A 22,993-nucleotide genomic window follows, 5' to 3' on the forward strand; every position below is an offset into this window, starting at 1 on the left:
CACCCCTGCTGGATAAGCGTAAGCATCCCTGTGAGAGACTTAGCTTGGCCGAGACCGGAGGCGAGGTGGAAGAGGCACCCGAGAAGTGGAGAGAGGGAGACTGGTCTGGAGCAAGCCCGTCTTGAGGCCTGGGGGCTGCAGCGACAGGAGGACTGTGTTCTTTTTTGCCGGTTGCTGTTCATCTCCGTTAGGAGGGGGTTTCTTTTATGGGCAACCTGAGGTTTCCCATCTGGCTCGAGAGCACTCACTTCTTTCTTCCTTTGACCTGAGTGTCTTCTATAAAGATCCACTCACCAAGAAGCATTTCCTGAGCTCTGGAGCCTTCACACCGCCGTGAAGATTAGTTCAGAAAAGTGAGAGCACAAGCAGAGGAACGCGCTCCCAAGGAGACAGCGACTAGCCAAGACCAAGATCACTCACCAGGGGCCAGAATGAGACTCTAGAGATGAGCACTCTGATCGACATCAGCAAACACACAGCTCTATGCAAAACGATAAATGCAAGGAAGTTTGTAGAGATTGTAAATCTGATTGCTGGGAACAGATTTTCTGGGAAGACTCCATGGTGTGGGGCTTGGCCACCACAGAACAAATGCTGGGGTGGCAAAGGAAGTCTCAGCTTTCCCTCCTGCTGGTCGGGTAACTTACCTTGTAGGTCGTTCTCCCAGCTGCAGACAGTGATCATCACCCAACAGTTACTTACTGAGCATCTACTACAAATATAGGCACTGCTGTAAATACTAACCCCAGTCTCTCCAGCTGCAAAATTAGAAGGTGCTCTGGTTCCTCCAGCGTCTTCTCTTTCTTACTTTTTCAAGAGAATTTAGCCCCCTTTATGATGAGACTCAAATCCTGGCTCTATCACTTTCTAACTATGGGACATTTCATCTTTACATCTTGATTTCCATTTCTGTGAAATGAGAATGATGACTGTGTCTCCCTCACTGGGATGTTGTGACATTAGAATTAATTAAACCATTTAAATATGTACTGTGGTGCCAGGTACCTAATGCATGGTATATAAGTGTCAGTAGTTATTTTTATCATCATCATCATTATCATCCTCATTATCAATGATAATTTGGGAAAGTAAAGAGTTGGGTTTGAAATGGGATTCACTTTGTATATCACAACAACAACCCCTTGAATTTTATACTTAGGTTTAAGTTATTCTCACCTTGCTGAGCCTCTCTTTGGAGATACAATCAATAGCAATTTCTTAAAATACCAGTTATGGTTTGGGTTTGAAACATCACCCAAAGACGTGGGTCTTGAAGGCTCCTTCCTGTGCAGCAACGTTCAGAGGCAGGGCTGTGGGGAAGGGGTGGGATCAGGAAGGCTCTGACTTCATAGGTACGTTGATTCTTTAAAGGGTTAATGATTTGGATGGACTATTGGGAGGCGGTAGAAACTGCAGGAGGTGGGACCCTGTTGAAGGAAGTGGGTCCTTAGCAACTTCAACTTGTCCCTGGTCCCTTCCTCTCTCCCTGCTTCCATGAGGGGGAAGGTGTTCCGCCATGATGTTCTGACTCACCTCATGCCCAAAGCCATGGCACTAACCCACCATGGACTGAAAGCTCTGGAACTGTAAGCCAAGATAAATCTCTCCTCAAGTTGGTCTTCCCATGTATTTTGTCACAGAGACAAAAAGCTGACTAACACAACTACAGTGGTGTTTAGTTGTTTGATGGTTTCCCAGATGGGCATTTAGATGCACTGCCTGATTAGAGGGGCACGGCACCTGAGACGCTGTCTGTTCGTAAGAATCATAATCACCAGCTGCCATTTATTTGGTGCTTACTGTGTGCCAGGTGCTGTGTTGACAACATATGTCCTGGGCTGCTCTTCACTGTGACCCTGTGGTGCAGAAAAAAATGCTAGACTATGTTATTGAGAAGGAAACTGAGGGTCAGGGAGAACCAGTCCATAGCTGAGGAGTGACATGGTGGAACAGAGTCCAGGGGTGCCTCCAAGGCTCACAAAGCTCACTGTGACCCCATGCCATTCAAAGTACCAAGTTGAGTGACATTTAAAATATTCCTCACCCCAAATGCCTTTTCCTTGATCCAACACATTGTGTATGAAGAGTTAATCTTACCAGACGTATTCATCCCACCCTATTAAAACACATATTCATGTACAAATTAAGTGCCTATAACTTTTCCTAAATATTCATGATTTTTTTTATTTATATAAGAGTGCCCCTCATTTGTTAAAGCATCAGTTTCCAGACTGTTAACTATTTAACACAAAGGTTGGAATGGGAAGCCACTACTCACTTCCGATCAATCTGAAAGAGATAAAACAACTTCGTTCACATAGTAGAGGTCAATGGAAAGATGGTTTGATTTGCTAAGATGTGATTGACTTGCAGCTTTTCACCATAGACCTGGCCTAGGGTAAGGTCAGGTCCACCTGGAATAGATCAGAGTTAACCCAGTGTTACTTCCATTCAATTTGACGGAGTGAAGCAAGACAGGGTAATAGCGTCCCTTCTTCCACGCACTCCGTACATCTTGCTCTCCATGTTGGAGAAAGATTTTTCCAAGAGTATCTACATTAGGCAAAAAATGCACCTTCTTGGAAGCCTGTCTGCCTTCATTAAGTGGCTTTCAAAGCTCACAATGCAGCTGAACAACGTGCATTATTCAAATGGTTTTCAACGTGCGCAAGGAAAAGGAGGCGCGCTCAGATGGGAGCGATTTTAAGTAGCTCATCTGCACCACGGGAAATTCATTTCTCCTTTGATGCTTATGCCGTTTCGCAGGGGGCATATGGGTTTCTAGTGCCTGTGTAGTTTTGGGGGGAGTTTTAAGCCACCCAAACCAGAGTCTGGTGAATAGTCATCACACTTTTGAAAACACAATCAAATGCCTTGTCATTTTCTTAGGAACAATACTTTTCATATTTCTCCATTCTGACTCAAAGGTACAGTGAGATGTTTTTACTAAGTGGGATTATTTTCTCCCACATGGAGTTTTAGACCCTGTGACAAATGTAATGAAATCTGTCAGTCTTTCCTGCTTGACGCAGAAAACTAGGTGCAGTGTTCCTGTCTTATTTGCCAATATCAGGTGAAAAGGGCGGGGGTGGGGGTACTTTTAAAATACCTTGTAGCTTTGGAGCTCGGGTGGAAGACATATGCAATCTCCAAAGAGATGGATCCAGTAAATGCAAGAGAGAGGAAGGGAGCCTTTGCAAAAAGAGCCCCCGGAATCCGTCTTGACAAGCGTTTTGCATGCAGTTAAATAGACAAATGTATTCTGCTGCCAGGATTTTGCAGGAATCATACTAGATGTCTGTCACCAAAAAGATTCTTGGGCACTGGTGGAGTGACAAACTATTATGCCTTAGAGCACTGGCTCTCACACTTGAGCGTGCATCAGAATCACCTGGAGGGCTTGTGAAAACCCAGACGCTTGGGCCCCTCCTGCAGTTCCCGAGTCAGGAGGTCTGAGTGGGGCCCAGGTTAGGCTGGTACTCTTGGTCCGGGGACCATTTTTTAAGAATCACTAGCTTAGGGTAACCCAAGGGGGCTAGCTTGACAATGAAGGCCTTGTGCTCTTCTGATTACAATTTATACTTAAGATGCCACAAACCATGAAGCAACAGGGGACCCCCCACACACACACTGCACTATCCCCCAGACAACCTGCTTAGTGAGAAATTAGGTTTAAAAAATCTTTTTCTCTCATTTCTCTGCAACTCCTAGCTGGCTTCCTGGACAAGCCTGATCAGCATCACCCTTTCCACTTCTTGTTTGTGAAACTCTCCTTTCGGTACCTCCCACCTTGCTTTGCATCTGATGAAAAGCCAGAGCCCACAGGAAGCGGGCGTGCAAGCTGATGCTCTCGGCTAGAGGTACCAGAGGTGATTCAAGACAATGAGCAGAGCCTCCATTTATGATACCCATGTAACACTCTCAACCCATACATTCTTGGCGCTGGCAACTATTAACATTTTCTCAGCATTTTAGGGATTTACATTTGACCCCCCAAGTGAGCCAGCTCTGAGCTCCACGGATCCATAACGTGCATTGTGTACTGTTGCTAATAAACATTTACAACGTGGCAGGCACAGGCCTTGCTCCGTAAGGCCCATTTGGGAGAGTGCCTAGCGGCAGAGCCTGTATGTAGGCCAGCATCTCGCACCACATTAAATAGATTGGTTTGTTCTTATTACATTGCTTTGTCACTTGCGTTTGCATTTCAAACAGTTCCCACACCCAGCACAATAGTTAGGGATGCTGAGGTGACCACAACTTTTCCCAGTCCACAGGAGCAATATTCGGAGAGGGGGAGAAGACTGAGCCTGTTCCTCCAACAAAGTCAGTGCAGCAGGGTTAGGGTTAGGGTTGCATCCTCCCTTTCAGCCACACCGCCACCTTCCTGTCTTGGCCCCTAGAAGCAGCTATTCAGATGAAAGAGGTAAGTTGAATCCTGTCTAAGTGCGAGTAGGTAGAGAACTAGCCTTTGGAATCTTGGCCCTTTCCTATCTGCTCTTCCAAGAGCTGGCATTGCTTGGTTTAAATTTTGGCTGTTGTGCTTGGTGGTACAGAAGTCTCTCTACATATGTAGAAAGGGTGTGTTTATGGATCTCTACCCTCTGTGCATTTGTCTATTTTTATATATGCATATTGCATAGTAATAGGGATTTTATACATGGAATAAAACTATTTCCCCCAATTTCACTCGGTTTATCGTTCTGCTGAATAATTCAGCTCCTATATGGACTTCATGGACTTTTGCTTGATAAATTCACTACTCTGAGCTTTCCCTTTCATTGGAATTTTTAATCAGATTGAAACCCATCACGTTGAGATCAAAGCTGGGAATAATGATGTTCCCAGTCTATGTTTTAGCCAAAGGATGTTCCTTAGAGCGCACGTCCTCAAATCGCTTAGTCGCTTGCTAAAGTGTAAGAGAATTTATGATGCTAAATAAAACTAGGGGGAAAAAAAGATGTTTTAATAAGATGAAAATCCAAATGTTAAAATAATGAGCCATCTGCATGGGTGGCCCTCTCTTGAGGGAGATGCCAAGAGCTTTACCATCTGTGAAACATTTACCAGCTGTTTCCTTCCTTTTTTGTGAGAACATAAGAAATCCTTGCAGTTGGTGTTCCTAAGTGATACATCACAGGGAAGAAAACAGGTTTGCCCAGCTTCAGGAAGCCTGGACCGCACCGAATTAACCAAATAATACGCTTGGCAACTGCAGAGGCGCACACCAGTTTGCCACCCTCCTTAGGTACCCTCCCCTTCTTCTGAGCCCCAATAGAGGGCACAGGTGGATGCCAGAGAAGGGGAAATGCATGACATCCCACAAGGTCATTTAAAACTGACTGTTTTCAGCGCGAGCCCGTGCCTGCTCACTCCACTGCCTGCAAGCCGGCTTCACCTTCTGAGTATTCAAGCAAGGTTTGGGCGAAATTGTAATCCGATGGAAACGGGAAAAGTGTCTAAAGCAGTCCAAATATTTTTGAACATGCCTTTCCTTTTTCTTTCTCTTCTCTGATCACTGTTTCGCATAGCTGCCAGTCAGCCCTGTATCCCTGCTGCTTTTGCCCTGACAAGCACCTTATCTAGGTTGCCTGTGTTCTGCGTGGTCCTGGGAGCTGAACAGAGCACCACGCATGAATTTAGCTTTGCAGCTGGCTCTGATCTGAGGCAAGGTGCCCGCCAGAAAATCCTCACAGTGTGGGGTGCTGATCTACCAAGGCCTCCCCAGGTTCTTGCCTTTTTTTTAAACCTCCCTCTTCTATCACCAGACTCTGACAGAATTTTATTTTTTCTCCAACTGCCATCTTTTCTACTTCATTTACTGTCAAACGCATTTCAGGGAACATAACCTAACAAGAAGGTTTAGTTAATGAATGTGAAGTCTTTCAGATGCGTCCCTTCAGGTGTCATTGCTGAGGACTTTGGGAAAGCTTTAGGTCATTTAAAAAAAAAAAAAGGCCATATGTAATGAAATGGGAAGGGAAAGGAACCTGTGGCTATAGCCGTTCCCAGTCCAGATCCTCAGTATTAAGTTGAATCTTAGGAGGAAACATCCAGACTCGTGGCTTTATTCTGCAAACCCTGAGAGGCCAACAGCAGTAATGGTGGCACATTCTGGGGGGTGATGTCCACTCTCAGGATGCAGGATGTGCATAGTGAGAATCACATTTCACAGAGGGCATGAAGAAAACTTTCTAGGTCACTCAGTGAACTTACCCCAGCTCTCCAAGTCAAGACAGATTCCAAGGGCTTCCTTCTCTTTGTCACCCAGCCACTTATTGAGAGCCCACTGGACTATTTGCACACACCCTAACCCCATAGGGCATTTGGCAATATCCACAGGCATTTTTAACTGTCACATCTGGGAGGAGAGTAGCTGCGGACTTTGGGTTACAGAGGCTGGGGATGGTGATGAGCACCTACAACACAGTAGTTTTCCCTTGTCCGGGGATGCCTAAAACTGGAGAGAGTTTTGAATACTACGTATACTTTGTTATTGCCTAAGTAATGCCTAATTTTTAAATTTGGTACAGTAAGAGATCGCCAGCAACAATTACTAATGAAATAGAGCAGTTATACTGATACACTGTAATGAAGGTTATGTCAATGTGCTCTCTGTTTTTGTTCCTGAAATTTTCCATGTAATGTTTTGGACCAGAGTTGACTACAGGTAACTTAAGCTGTGGTCCAGGGCCGGGCTTGGGGGTGGAGGCTGCTATACACAGGGCTGCTGACAAACATAAGTATAACTTTTGTCCCAAACTAAACTTCCTGAGCAGAAGGGAGAAGTGAGATTTACACGCCAGCCTCAGTTTCTAGGCCTGGACATTTAGACCCATATTTATATGTGTTCTAGAAGGTTTATATAAATTATCTACTTAGATATAATCCTACTCTTTGTACAGTAATATTGTTGAGGATGCAGTTCTGTTTTATTATGTCTGCTAGATGAAATGAGCAGTAGCAATAATCTAAGGTTATTTTTAAACCAAAACTTTTTGATCTTAGACTTGGGAGTGCTTTCCATGGTATTGCCAACAACTTCTCCACTTCTTGTTTGGTTTGGATGACCTAGCCTTTGTAACGCTATGGCACACAATCTTTTTTTTTTTGGAGGGGGGGAACCCATCAGTGCTTATAATTGTGACAGGAGCCATATGCAGAATAAATGAGAATAATTCTCTAGACAGTCATAGTCTCCTCCATGTTTTCACATCTTCTCTCCTGCACTGAGGACCAGCAGTATTTTCTTCAGAATATATAAAGGGCAGGGAATCAGCCTTAGGGGTAGAGAGACAGACTTGCCTCACAGCTGTTTTGCTGGCTGTGTGGTATTTGGCAAGTTAATTACCCCCTCTGAAAAGCAGCATCAACATCTGGAATATAGAGGTAGCAACGTATTTTTCTTTTTTGTTTGTGTGAAGAGTCGGTATAAAACATTGAACCCGGTGCCTGGCATATGTAAAATAACTGCTCAAAAACATTGACCATTTCCATACATTATCAAGCCTCCCAGAAACAGCTGAGGGAATGGGACACGGAGAGCTAACACCATCCTGGTCTAACCTACTCTAGGTGGGTGATCTTTACCGTTGTAATAACTTATGGAAATAGTTTAATTCCATTTTTGTGGCTATGCTGGATAGTGCAGTTGAAAAAACTAGTGAGGAGAGAGGTGGGCTAAAGTGTGATTTTCTATCTTCGATCACCAACTGGGTGTTTACGTCAGACTGGGCACCTTATATTTACGAGTCAATTTCCTTTGCAATGTAATGATTGACATAATTATTAACCCTTGGGCCTGTGGACAGGGTGCAGTAGAGAGAGTACAGTTGCCTTCTCCTAGGGCACACTTCTATTGGACTCCAACATGTGACTTGGTTTGGGCCAATGAACATGAGCAGAATGATCACTGTTTCTTGGGCAACGTCTTCTGGCTTATCTATCAGCCTGGATTTCAGATCCCAAAGAAGGAAGTGTGGGAGGGAGCCGCTACTGGGCTATGACAGATAGACAGCGTGAGAAGAACTTGACCTTGGTAGTAGCCGCTGAGCTTGCTGGTCATTTATTACCGCCTCGTGAGCTGGCCATGCCCACATGGAGCAGTGCGTGCAGCGCCTGGAACGCAGGGCTGCACAGGGCTGCAGAGAGAGAAAGCCACCCTTTCAACATTCTGTTCCTTTGACCTCCCACTTTCTGTATTGAATGATATTTACTGTATTTTGACTTTCACTTCCTCTGCCCCGAGATCCTCTGTGATTCGCTGTCCAGGTGCCCTGGCATTGGGGACAGAGGCCCACCCACATTCCATCTTCCTTCCCCACTGTGCTGGGTGGCCCTCCCCTGGGAGTGTAGCTCCATCCCTTCCACACTGTGCTGCTGCTGCTGACACTTCAGCTGTACCCAGTCGGGAAAGCAGGGTGAAGTCATGAAGTCCTTAACGCTTGCAAAGTTCTCCAGAATCTGATTGCATTATGGTTTTCCTCCAAACAGGAACGAGAAGTCTTTTATGCCACAGATGCAAGAAGCAAAGTTCTGGGCAGCTCCAGAAAACCCATGGGGCTCCTCCAGTGCCCAGAGTCGTGCCTGAGCAGGAGGGAAACCAGTCCGTGTTACGTCTTGCCTTACTTCTGCTCCTTTCTTCATTTGCACAAGGTCAAAAGCGACAAATGCAGCCAAAAGATATTTTATCAAAGGAAAATAAGGGCAGAGACTGGCTTGTGAAAATCCTGATGGGTTTTCTCATTTAAGTAACTAATGTAATAAGTACTGTTGAAATGTGCATCATGACCAGATGGAAAAATAGCATTTCCACAGGAGGAACTGCTTACTTAGACTTCCCAGTAAAGGCATCAGATTCGTGAGTGCAAGGATCTGAATCGGCATTCTCTGGAAGGGCCACATATCAGACAGTTTAAGGGACACAAAGCCTCTATTTCAACTGATCAGTTTTGTCCTTGCAGTATAAAGGAAGTCACAAACAACTTGTAGCCAAATGAGCATGGTTGTGTTTCAATAAAACTTTATTTATGCAAAGCAGTTGTGAGCCAGATTTGTTCACTGACCCCTGTTCTTTTAGACCTCTATTTGCATGTATAGTTTGCCCGATTCTGGTCTATAAGATCTACTGAGGACAGAGATACATCCAATAATATTTCTGAATGATTCTTTAACTTGAGACTTCATAAAAACAACCTAAAGATATAGAAATGTCTAAATTCTTCACTTACATGTAGTACATTTAATTGGTGCTTGTACATATACATGAAAATATAAAAAGAAATTGAACAAGCTTTGATAGCAAGCTGTAGTTTCCCAAAAGAAAATGGTAAAGTTCTTGAGAAGATACCACATCATGCAGATGTTCAAGTATTGCCTAAATTGTTATAACAGAGACCCCAAATCATAGTAGCTTTACAAGACAGAAACATTCCCCGCCCCCTGACTTAATACATGGCACCCATTTCTGGCTTATCCAAGGAAGTGGTATTAATCATCTCTTTCGGCAGTCATTAGGAAAAGGGAAAGAGGAAAGGAGAATGAGGTCTGAACCTTTGGGCATGTATCGCTTTGGTTTATGTGGCATGGACCATAATTTACTCTCATGATCACAACTAGCTACTAAGAAAGTGGGGAAATGTAGTCTCAAGCTGGGTAAACCTATGCTCCATGAAAATTTGGGCTTTATGTTGGTACAACAAGAGGGAAGTTGGGGAAAGGAAAATGTGTATTGGTAAGCAATTAGCAGGTCTTTGTACAGACCGTAATGAAGAAGACCTTGCACCATGGAGTCAGACTGAGTTTCAGATCCTGGCTCCATTGCTTGCTAGCTGTGTTTTATTAGGAATCATTTAACCTTGTCGAGCCTTGGTTTCCTCATCTGGAAAATGAGGATGGTAATAACCATTGCTCTGGACTCCTTGTTTTTTAGTTCTGTCTATATGCAAATCATCCTGGGGAGACGGAAGGGAATGGAAACAACCAGCTACATATGCTGTTCCTCACCTAGGCAAACGCAGCCGAGAGTACTAGGGACGGAGTGCCCAACCCTGCCTGTTTCTGGACTTTCATCAGATGCCCCCAGAGAACGGGCCACACAACACGATGTTATGACCGACTCTGGCCTCAATCAGAGTCAGTGAGTCTGGCTTTCTTGAACACACAACCAAATTTTTATAAGTAATGTTGTTTTCTTTCTGAAGTCATCCGTTTTTCTCTTGCATAAAACTTTGCCAAACACCTGTGGACATTAGTCCAGTGAGAATTGACCAGCCTGTGTGTGGGTCTTCCTATGGTTTTTGCTGTGGTGTGTGTATTTCCTGTTGCAGATTGTGGCACAGGGACGAAGCCCTGAGGCAATGGCATTGGAAATGGAGCAAGGGAGCACAGTCTTCCTTGAACTAAGTGCTCAGCCCACTTTGTAACCACTGGAATGTCAATATTGTAGTTCCCCCCTACACACACACACACACACACACACACACACACACACACACCTTGTTTTGTCTTTCTCTCCTTGAGGTCCTAAGTGACTTCACACATTCCACTCTTTCTAACAAGACTTAAAACTTTCCCCTTCTCCAAAACAATGGCTTTTCTCCTCTGATCAATACCCCTCATTCGACACCCACCTTTGCAAGTTGCTGCAAAGATAAAATGAGGGGGTATACATAAATGTCTTCCAACAGATCCTAATACATCGCAAATGCCGCATAGACAGTTGGCTAGCCAGGAACCAGCTCTGGCACTGACTTCCGGTCCTCCCCTGCTAGGAAATGAGGCGAACTGCTATCCAGATGCAGCTAATGGAATGATCTCTGTTCTCTGGCTTTGATGCTCCATCATTCAGGCATCCTGCTCCAGAGCCAGAGCGGTCGGTGCTGAACTATCAGAAGACCAGTGACTGGTGGGAATCCATGACCTGCGCCACAGACCCTCTGCCAGCCGCTCCTCATCACACAGGAGTGCCTTCTCCTTTGTGCCAGCCGCAGCATCAGCTCTCCTAGTCCCTGTGTATTCTCTCTCTCATCTCTGTTGCCTCTCTGTTGTCAGAGGGAGCTTTAGAGCCAGGTCCTTTTAATGAAGAAACCTGCTACTGGTCCCATTGGGCAGGACCACAACAATCAGGATCCCTTATCCACGGGCACATCCAGTGTGCTCCCTGTCTCTGCAGAACTCAGGAGGGCTGTCATTTACTGCCTCATGCACTGTGGTCGGGACATTCTAACAGAAGGAAAATTCATAAAGTGTAAAGAGTTGCTGTTACTATTTAGGTCCTTTACGATAATCCCCCAAGCTAACCTGACAGCCTCATTCCTTACCTCCCCACCAGGAGTCTCCAGTTCAGCTAAGTTTACCTGGGCACCCCTTCCTTTCACTGTCCTTCATTCATTCATTCATCCACACATTTTTGGGGGGTACTGGGGATTGAACCCAGAGTCGCTCGACCCAACTGAGCCACATCCCTGCCCTTTTTATATTTTATTTTGAGACAGGACCTCTCTAAGTTGCTGAGGCTGGCTTTGAACTTTTGATCCTCCTGCCTCAGCCTCCCAAGCTGCTAGAATTACAGGAGTGTGCCACCACGCCCAGCTCTTCTACACAGTTTTAATTAATGTCTATTGTCTGCCAATGACTGTGCTACTTTTTGAAGATAAAATGATGAGAAAAACATTAATAAAACAGTTTTTTTCATTTATCAAGCTTAAAATTTACTTTCAGCATTCTAGATTTTTTTTCTGCTTCTCTGAACCAGTGGTCCAGCCTGCAGCAGCTGCTCCCTTGCTCTCTGCCCAGAAAAAAAGGATTTGAGGTATCCATCCTCCACCGAGCCTTGTAAGGTAGTGCAGCCCACAGTGAGCACAGAACCTTCTTACCCTCTTCTCTTACAAGCAAGCTTCTCTAAACTGATTAAAAATTTTAGGTGTATAGGTTACTTACCACAAAAAAAAAACAATTCCAAATGTTTCAAATTATCAATATCAAATCAATGATATGAGTCCCCAAATCAATGAGGGTAGTTGGAGAATCAGCTTAGAATCTCAATAGTATCCAGGAGGCAAGAATGGCAACACCGTTCATTTAGCAACAAAATCCACTCCAGATAACACCTCCAGAGCCATGTGCTGCCGATGCTTCTGCCATGGACCCCAGAGCAGGTACCCAGGATGAATTAAAAAACTCTCGCAGCTCTAGGTTCACAGGTGCAGGGAAAACACATCCAATTGACCGAACTTTGATCTCATAGCTCTCAGGAGGTTGGCAGACGAAGGTTGAATTCCTCCAGCCTCCGTAAGGAGGTCTCAGGGCAGAATCTCTACATACAATGGAGGGTTTTCTAGAAGAGAAATGAGGAGCCAGATTACTGAAGAAATAACTAGGTCCCTTGATTAGTCAGGATTCTCCACAGAAACAGAAGCAATAGATGGACGGACAAACAGACAGATGGACAGATGGATGGGTTTAACATGAGGGATTGGCTCCTGTGATCATGGAAGCAGAGAGATCCCATGGTCTACTGTATGCAAGCGACATGTCCAGGAAGCTAGTGCTTAAGTGCTAGTCCAGCCTGTGGGGCCTGAAAACCAGGAATGTCAGTGGTGTAAGTACCAGAGCAAAGGCCCGAGGATCAGGAACACCCATGTCCCAGGGCAAAAGACGGCTGCCCCTGCTCAAGCGGAGAGGGCCAAGCCAGCCTTCTTCCACCTTCCTGTTCTGTTCCCCGCCCTCCGCAGGCTGAACGGTTTCCCATGCGCCTTCTTTACACATGCATCACTTCACGTCTTTACCAATTCTGATGCCAATCTCCTCCAAAAGTACCTTCACAGACACACCTAGAAACAATGTTTTACCAGCTGTCTGGGCAACCCTTAGTGCAGGCAAGTGGGCACTTGAAACCAGCCATCCCAGTCCCTCATACCAAGCATGATGATGTTGCCATGGCTTTTTAAGGTTGTTATTATCGATGCCTTTATTTTTCTCTTCCCTTTGTACTACTTATTCTCTATATGACTTTAGAAATTTTTGCCAACTCTCTCCTCAAATTCCTTCAGGACTAGAAGAGGTGTTGTACCCTGTACATAACCTCACACTGACTCGCTTACATGGGCACTTGTGAAATCTTTTAAACCTGATAGACGCCAGGTATTCATCTAACTGACTTCTTTCCCAACACTTCAAGTTATGGAGAATGTAAGAGTCTAGAACAAAATTCTAAGGCATTTTATAATTATTTAAAATTGTGTCTATTTGACAACATATTTGGTGTTTACTTTTAAATAGTGGAAGAGTGCTTATAAATAGAAGTAATAGAACAATTCAGTAGTAAATAAATCTTACATCTGCTGTTTGACCACTTGAGGGGAAACAGTTTCCTAACAAGTAGCAATGGTCAAGAAAGCTATGCAATTTAGGCCAGTTGTCACGGAAAATAACTTATTAGTTGCTAAGCTACCAGTCCTACAAAGAACTCAATTAAGGGAGACAAATAAGCTTAACTAGACCTGCTCTGTTTGAACATGGAGAGTTGTAGCTGTCAGGTGATCTGGTGGAAGTGTGGCGGGCAAAATGATTGACAAACTGGTCTTGGGTTGGCATAAAATTTGGCTTTGATTTAGTGAGTGACTGACAGGCGGGTGTCATCGGAAAAGGTGGATTGTGTATTGGAGGGGCTATTTTGCAACAAAATGATTGGCACATTATAGAAGTTGTCCCATAGACGGAGAGAACCAAATAAAGATTTGTTTTGACAAGCATTTCCCTTTTACCTGTTCATTTTGTATACAGAGAAGAGAGAGGGGGGAAGTACTCCTCGTGCCAAATGATTTATCCAGCAGGTATTGGTAGGACAATGGCCATGTGGGTGCACGGAGGGAGTCCTGGACAGTGAAGAGTCAGGAGAGAGGTGAACAAGTACAGATTCTTGAAGTCAGCCACCTTTCACTGAGGTCTAGAAGTGTGAGTGCCATCTCTGTCACCTTATGTGAATGTGGTTGCCAGATAAAATAGAGAATGTCTCATTAAAATGAACTTAAAATAAACATGAAAAATGAAGAGTTGTTTTAGTGTAAGGGGGCCCCAATGTTGCAAGGGACATACTTAAACACTAGAAAACGCATTATTTAACTGAGATTCAAAACTATCTGGGCATCTTATTTCTATTTGTTAAATATGGCAACCCTAAGTGAAGTCACCCTTCTTGGGAATAAAGCCAATACAAGTAAAATGGGAGCCAAGAGGTGCCAAAAGACAGATTCCTGGTGGCCTGTTTTGAGCACCTGGACCCAGCCATGCCCGAAGCTTGTCAAGCCACATTCTTCTCAGATCCAAGCAAAACCCTCTTACACATGTTCACCAAACTCGTCTGAGTTTGCCTTCTCCCCGCTTCTCCCACTCCATATTTCCGTTCTCACCCTGGCTAGGTTGAGGTTGTAATCACGATACCTTTACTAGTTCTCACACAGGTCCAGAGAATCCTTTATGTAAAACTCAACCAAAAACGTTCCAGAATTTTTATTTTTGGATTTTGGAGCTTTTCAGATTTGGGATTCTTGGATTAAGAATGCTTAGCCTGCACAAGACCAGCCATTTCCTGGAAGTGGGCCTCACATCAGAATGGTCATTTGTCTTCCTGAATTACGGCCAGTTTTTTCTGGTGATTTCAAACATTTTTCCCTCTTCCCCGGCCTCATTAATCACCACCACATTTTTTTTCCTGAACGTTGACAATTAGTACTTCTCTCTCAAACAACCCATTACCAAAAAATAATTTGAAATAATTGTTTAAAATGTAAGTTAAACAAATAATTATGAAATTTTATATGGAAATCAAAAACCAAGGAAGAAGGTAGAAACATCATGATCACCTGTTGCTAAATGCATAGAATAAACAGCTCGGCTCATTTCTTCTCTTTTTTCAAGGATACTAACCAACAGCCTCCTGACCAACCAAGTATCTGTAAGCTCCCTGGACTCAAAAAAGGATTTGGATCCACTTAGAACAGGAAGGGAATCTTGTTTGCCTTATTAATTGGTGCTTTGGGAGTAAAAAGAACAGAAACCAACTTACTTAGCTGATGCCAAATGTTAATTATTCGCTGCAGGAGGCGGGCCTCTCAGAGACTTGGGTCCAGCAGCCCCCTGAAAGGACTGCATCCAGGAACTAGGAAGCCCTGGGGACAGGCTTGCACTCTGGGTGCCGTCCTCCCGCTTGCCTTCCAACTCCACATTTCCTCTGCAGTTGGCCGGGTGGATGGAATATGGGTGTCTCAGATCAACGTGAGTCAGGTTCAGTGACAGAAACTTGGTGTTCCTCAGCCCCAAATCCTGGGAGACAGACTGATTGGCTCACTTGACCCAGGTCTCCTTGCCAAAGCCAACTGAGGAAGTGGACAAAGTCACAGAATGCAAACGTGGCTGCCCAGGAGCCATCCCTGAGGGCTGCTGCCTGTTCTGTCGGGAGGACACATAACTCCCCGAGATCGCCAAGCTGCCCGTGTGTGCTAGTGATGAAGCTCTTATGCGTCAGCCCCCTCCCTCTTCCGGACTCCATCCTGTGAATCTGGAGTCTGTGACAATACAAATGGCGTAACTCGTGGGTAGTTAGGTATGAACAGTCGTCCAAAATGGAATTCCAGAGAGCACCAGCCTGGCCGAGCCTGGCTGGGAGAATGAGATTGGTAGTTTGGGTGCCTCTACTAAAAAAGCCACGTGGTCCCCTGCAGTAGAATGTGGAGTTCTTGACTTCAAGCTGGGACTCCAGACTAGCACCTGCACCTCAACTCCAGGTGTCTGTCTACTGCTACTAAGGATCATGGACTGGGAGAAGGAAACATTCCCAAACTCTTTCAAATACATCCATAAACATGAACGATTAAAATATCAGAGTATCTGATTCGTCCACATCAGACAAGTTTTGTTTCAGGAAATTCATTTCTATCACATCCTAAAGACTCATATTTTTTCCTTTTTCTTTCTTTTCTTTTTGTACCAGGGATTGAATCTCGAGGTGCTTAAGCACCCCACATCCCCAGCCCCTATTTTCTATTTTGAGACAGGCTATCACTAAGTTGCTCAGGGACTTCCTGGTTTGTGGGACTGGCCTGGGTCTTGCAGTCCTCCTGCTCAGCCTCCCAAGTCACTGGGCTTATGGCATGTGCCACCACACCCATGTGCCACCACACCCAACAAGACACACGTTCTGAAGAAAGCAGAGGGCCGACTGTGTTTGTAATGGAGCTTGCAGCAGAGGCTCCAGAGACAGAATGTCAGGGTTCAAACCCTACAGATGTCACTTCCTAACCCTGTGACACTGAGCAAGAAGCACAACCTTGAGCTACTCCATTTCCTCATCGGCAAGACTGAGCTATCCAGTGTACCTGCTCCATACACTGGGAAGGTGAAGGAGATGGTTGATTCAAGTTGGCAAGCTCCCTGGGCCTGGCCAAGTCTTAGGCGGGTGCTAAGTTAAGGACTCAGTGAATGTCCACATTATCCTATTTGTTCTTCCTTGAATTTTATCCCAGAGGCTACAGGGAGGCATTATGAGGAATCAAGTCATCTATGCTAAATTGCATCTGTGCACTGAATGGCTATGACCCAGAGAAAAGAGAGCGGACGATGTGGACACCCTAAGCACCGAGCTCAACAAACGGTGATGGCTTTGGCCGTAAGTCCTGCTTCATGGCTGTCTATAAAGCTACCCATCAAGATGCTCCTGACAGATGACCTGCAGTAATAAGCAGTAAAGGAGCAGCATCGTAGAACATTCACCCACTGGGGACACAGATCGCGGGAAGGACATTCCCATAAAGCACCCCCAGGTGCCTTGGAACCCCTCCCTCTCCGCCTCAGTCCCTGCCCTTCCCTTAGCTTGTGGGCTCACCCCTTAGTACCCAGTTTCATTCATTCATTTATTTTTTTCAGTGAATCAAATTTTGACTCATGTATTCATCCAATCATGAGTTCATTAGTTTTAAATCACATAGCAAGTGTTTATGAATTAATAACGCCGGCTTAGCTTTATCGGGCTCTTTCCATATGGTAGACTCCTTGACAGCATCATGACAGGAAGATCAGCATCATGTTTTATTGAACATTTACTCTGTGCCAGGTACTGTATCACGTGTTTGCATGAGCTCATTGTATCCTCACAAAACCTTTCTCAGTCAAGGAGCTGTTATTAACAGCATTTTTTAAAAAGGTCAAGGGCAATATCTTGGAAAATTTGTGTAAATTGCCCAAACTCACGTAGCTATTAAATTATAAGTCCAGGGTTCAAAACCATGTCTATGTAACCTAACACATGAATGCTTTAGCTCTTGCATGGGGCAGCCCCAGTGGACCGAAAACTCCAGTCTATAATTTGTTTCCAGTAATGAATCCACAAGAAAGGTAGCACTTGAATGACCTCATGAAGTATGGACAAGGAAACTAGTAATGGAATTATTTAAGATAGCATTTATTCCAATTGAGAACAGTGTAGCAAAAACTAATAATAAAGCAGAAACCCACTGCACGGTCCCATTTTCCCACCATAACTTGTTGAAAGGGCATTCATCCATCAGTGTTAATCTGATGAAAGCAAAGGAGAAGTTACAAATCCTTCCACTGAAAATGATAGAATTCCAACTCAAACTGTCTTCAGGAATCTTGGAATGTGTAGACTTGCATCACTGAAAAGGTGGTGGGCAGGACTGCTTCAGGTACAGCTTGATCTAGTGTCATCGAAGACCATCTTTATTTCTCTTCACTTTTTCCTCTGTACTTTCCACAGCATCAGCTTCTTCTTCTGGCCTTGAGTGGGTTTCCACTGGCAGTTCCAGGGCCTTCTATTTTAGTAGGAAGGACACTACTCCAGTCTTCATATTTTAGTTCAAACAGACCAAGAAGAAATGGCTCCGCTAGGGTGCTATCAAGGAGTAAAGAATCTTCTCTCCCCCCCACCCCTGGAAGCTCTAGAAACTTGCTACAGATCTTGCTGGTTCTATCAATTTTCTGCCCATCACAGGTCCAGTCATGGTGTAGAGAGAGGGATGAGATGGGATTATCGGCCCTCTCCAGTTTTAAGAGGAGAGACCAGGGTCAATACCACAGGAATGGCGTGGCTGAGCATGGGTGAGAATCAACTGCCCCAAAGTAAACTCCAAATGGTATAATCTGAAAGGGGAAGACGAACGGACCTCAGGCTGCATGAACAACTGGAGTCCATCCTACCCAACGACTCTGGGTTTTGTTCAATTACTGAGTCCCCAAAATTTACCTGATTCATCACCACATTGGAGGTATTTTCTAAACCAGCTGCTACATTGCCCTAACATGAGGCCACGTGGTGTCTTTTTCTTCCCAAAGTTCTCCTGAAGTCCTGGCTTTCAGAAAGCCTCGAGTCTGATCCTTACCGCTGTCCTCCCTTCTATCAGCTTTGTCTCTCACGTCAGCAAAAGATATCAACGCGCTGTATCTCGATTAACATTAGATTCCAGTGTTTCTTCGTGGGGTGGTGTTTCCACAGAAGTTCGTTCCGTGTTGTTTACTCGACACACGTTGTCTGGCGGGTGTAAACTTTCTTTTTATGACATTTTGCAGAGGCAAAACCTGGTGTCTCGGGGAAGGACACACAGTTCATTTCCACTGGTGAAACAGGAATCTGAAACCCTGAAACAGCTTAGCATGTCCCCTTCCAGCCACATTATCTACCCCAGAGGAGGGGCATTCTGGGGAACTAGAACTGCCTGGAGGACAGGAGTATAATATAAGTTTTACCAAACAAATGTGTGCATGACTCCCCTCTTCTCTCTCCTCCATAAACAGAGGTACTGTTGGATCCACAGAGGAAGGTGTGGAAAGCCCCGGTGCGTTCTTCGACTCCTCCTCTCGCCAGGGGAAGGCAGAATGCAGCCACCTATTGGTTCAGATGGCTGTCCTGCATCTCCTGCTGTTACTTGGGTGGGGGGAGTGTGTGTTTCTGTCCTGAAGAGGGGGCTGGGGTGCACTTGCCTGTGTGCTGAGAGAGAGGCAGGGCACAATAGGCTGGGCAAGGGGGACAACGGGCTGGGCAGAGCTTGGGCTCTCAGTGCCCCAGTCTCCGCCATGCCCTGCAGCCTATTATCCAGCACATTCCGTTTGTGGTCCCTTCCTGGACCCAACCTGCAGTTGCTTTCATGGGTCTTCATGAGAGCCACCTACACCAAGAGCCTGGCGACCTTCCATCCGCTGCCTTTCAAATGTTTGCCCAACACCTAGTTAGCGGGAGTGGAGGGAATCTGACGTTCTTCTTAAGTTTTTTTTTCCAGAATCAAGACTAATTATAATTTTACAATTTACTTCCATTGGTTGACAGAGAGTCAATAGTCCAAAAAAAAAAAAAAAAAAAAAAGGAGGATAAAATATTTCCAACTTCTCTGCGGTTGGACTCTTCTTTGTAATTCTTTTGTGACTTTTTATGAACCCAGCGACTTCTTGGGAGGTATGTTAAAGGTTTATAATTCACAATATAAATCGCACCCCTTGTAAATCTCAGCTCACCACATGACAAGGTCCTGGAAACCCCCTCACCGCAACTGCCAGCTCTGAGCCGACTACAAATGTGTGCATGTTGGTCACGAAAATTCCAGCAAAAACATTCCAGGGCTAATAAATGTTATGTGTTCCTATCTTGGCCTGCTCCACAGACAGCAGGAAATGTCTCCATCGGAGAAGGGGCCTTCTATATTTTCCCAACTTCCCCCCTCGGCAGGTCTAAGTTCACCATGGTTGGGGAGCCTGGGCAGCTGCCCAGCTGACCACCCTCAGTCCACTTCTGAGGGAGCCAGGCAGGCACGATGGAGGGATCGCCGCATCACAGAGGTGAGCTGCTGGCACTGGGGAATTGCAGAGTCACATCCCGAGAGGTTCTTCTGGTTCAGTAAGCGTACTCCAAAGTGTCCTTGGTGGCTGCTCTCTATTGCAGCTTTGTGAAGTGTCTGATTCAGGAATCAGCAAGCGCGGGCCAGCGGTCAGCAGCCTGCTTTTGTGAATAAAGTTTTATTGGAACGCAGTCGTGTCCGTCTTTTCCATATTGTCTGTGGCTTCCTTTGCAGCCCATCAGCAAAGCTGAGGAGCCGCAACAGAGGCCAGCACAGCCTGGAAAGGGAAAATACTTCCTATGTGGTCCAGTGAGAAATATTCTACCTACCCCTCACCTAATTCTCTAAAGTGATCTAAAAAAATGTCATTATTCACTCAATGCAGTTTCTTCAAACTAGGTCCCCCTGATATAAGTTCCTGTGGTTCCTCCCCAGGATACTTGAGACACCTGTAATTATCTATTAGCTGGTCATCTTCAGACTGTAAGCTGCGTGGGGACCTCTCTTGGATCTGACTGTATTGATCAACAATGCTTTTGACCACATATAACGGCACTTCTGACTGTGACTTAAACAATGAAGATCTGAGTTCTCTCACCTGACAAAACCTGGATGAAATGAACACCGGCTCGGCAGGAGGCCCTGACTGTGCAAACCTTCGCGGTCCCAGACCTGGACGGTCCTTCCCATACCACCAGCTTGGCTTGCTGATTCTTTCTCCTCTTGTCGCTTGACAGCTGTGAATCTGTTGCTCTCTGGCTCCCAGTTTCCCACCCCCAGCTCCCAGTATCCTACCTCCCTGTGGATACTCTAAGAGAATAGAAGGGCCAGGAGCCTGAAGGTCTCTCTACTAAAGTTATGCTTTTTATCCCAGACAGAAAACCAGAAGCAGGCTCAGCTCCCCTATTGTATGTCACTGAATAGAGTGAGCACGGTCCTTCCAGCATCTGAGACCACCCTTGCCCTAGGGCTGGAGCAAAACTGGAAACTAGTGGACATTCCACAGCAATGGTGGGTGGGTGACTGGTGTATGAAGGCAGGAAAACAGACAAAATCTTCCAAACTTGGTTTACTTTGGTGCCAGACTGGGCAACAGAGAAAGGCGAGAGAAGGGTCCTTCATGGCAGATCTCATGGGAGTCATCACCCTCTCCCAACTTTTTCATTCTACAGTTGGGAGATGTGAGATGACGAAAGAGAAAACTGGACACTTGAGGGAATTTTTAAGATTTCTGGTTGTCCCCTCCAGCATGCCCCACTTTTCTAGTAACAATGCCCTAATTTGAGAGCCAGCTCTCAATGTGATCCGAATGAGGCAGATAGCAGCCCAGGCCCTGAAAGAGAGTCCCCGTCACAGATCCATGGTATCCAATCCCTGGCATTGCTGCCTGGTTCAAAGGTAGGTGCAGACCACGGAATGCAACCAGGACGAGCACAGAATCTTGGCAGGTGCTGTCAAGAACCAGGTCGTGGTGGTCACTGTAGAAAAGCCAGGCTGACAGTGAAACCCAACAGAGGGAACACTGCAGGTCTGTCCTGAGCCTGAGCTAGATATTTTATCTTTCTATTTAAAACTACAGAAAACCCAACCCAATGGCCCTAAGCTGTAAAGAGAATGGTTTTAACTCAATTAACTAGACATGGGGCAGATTTACTCTGGGTGTTTAGTCAGAGAACTAATGATGTCATCCAAACACCATCCATCTATTATCTATCTATCTATCTATCTATCTATCTATCTATATTCTCTCTTTACTTCATTTATAAGGCAGACCCCCTCCTTTTATAAGATAAATACCATTAACAATTTTCCCCTCCAGATTCAGTAATTGAGGGAGCTCAAGCAGAGTTTCTGAGATTCAGCTTCATGGGACCCTCCCCTACTCAAGAGCCAATCCCTGAGGTCAGTGGGAGAAGGGAGTATGCTGATTGGCTTAGGCCCTGGACTTGGGGGAGGAGTCGACTTCCCCAAAGCCACAGAAATCAAAGGGGGAAGAATTATATCCCCCAATGAAAATCTGAGCTGTATCTGAAAGAGTGGACGGACTGAATGCTGGAAGGGAAAGAAGAGCGCCCACTTAACTAGCACTCCTGGCTCATCTGGGTTATGTGCGGCCAGAGTTTTACATTTTGTCCCTGAACTTATTTGACTCAATGTCTCTCCTTTGTAACAAATGGGTACTCATTGTTGGTGGTAAGTGCTATAGTGGGGGATGGTGATGGGCTGTTTTTCAACCACTTTACCCGTCAACCCAAATCTGCTCCTCCCTCCATTTTTCTCCTTGTGACTTTCTATATCCTGATATTCTACCTTAATGATTTTGCACATTGCCTCACGATTCCCATGAGAGAGTACACTCCATGAGAATAGAGACTGGGGTTTGTGGTTTTACCCTTAGTGTTTATATTAATACGTGGCCCATAATATGCACCTGGTACATGTTTGCCAAATGAATGAATGAGTGTGTAGATATATGCATAAATAGCACATAGGTAGAAGAGGAAGGGTCTTCAAAAAAGAGCTGATCTACTCTACAGAGAGCACTGGGTCTCAGGCTCTGGGAGCAAATCCTGTGTGCACACTCCTGCTCCATCTTGCATCCTGGCCGCAGGGATTCCCAGTCTGCCACCAGCCAGCCTCTCCTCAGTGGTACCATGTGTTTTCCTCAGCTTAGCTGTTTCCTTCAAGTCTCTGGGTGTCCACATTTCTTGAAATATATCCTGCCTGTGGATTTGAATTCGGGTTTCAATTTTCATTCCCGGCTGAATAGGGAAGATGCCTGTGATGAATTACTTTACCCACTGAGGGACTTGGGGCTTTATTTCGGCTCTATCCTTGCATCCTTTATCTCCACTCATACCTCCCACTGGCTCTTCTAGAGTCCTGTCGATAGTCCAAGACCCTCCAATGTGGGCCAGGTCTCATCCCAGTTCTTATTCCAGCTTGGGCCAACAGTCCCCTGGTCTTACTGTTTGCAAGTGGCTCACCTTAGCAGCATTCAGGAGAGGCCCCCCAGAGCCCTCTGATGTCCAAGTGGGCTGTGTGTTGGGAGCCCTTCCAGCCAGATGGGAATCAAGGCCATGCCACGGCTCTTAGGCACAGATGGTATCCAGGTGTGGTTTGCTCTGCTGGGCTCCATCTTGGAACGGCTA

This window comes from Spermophilus citellus (genome assembly GCF_964194105.1).
Source record: "Spermophilus citellus genome assembly, chromosome: 4".
In the NCBI taxonomy this organism is placed as follows: domain Eukaryota; kingdom Metazoa; phylum Chordata; class Mammalia; order Rodentia; family Sciuridae; genus Spermophilus; species Spermophilus citellus.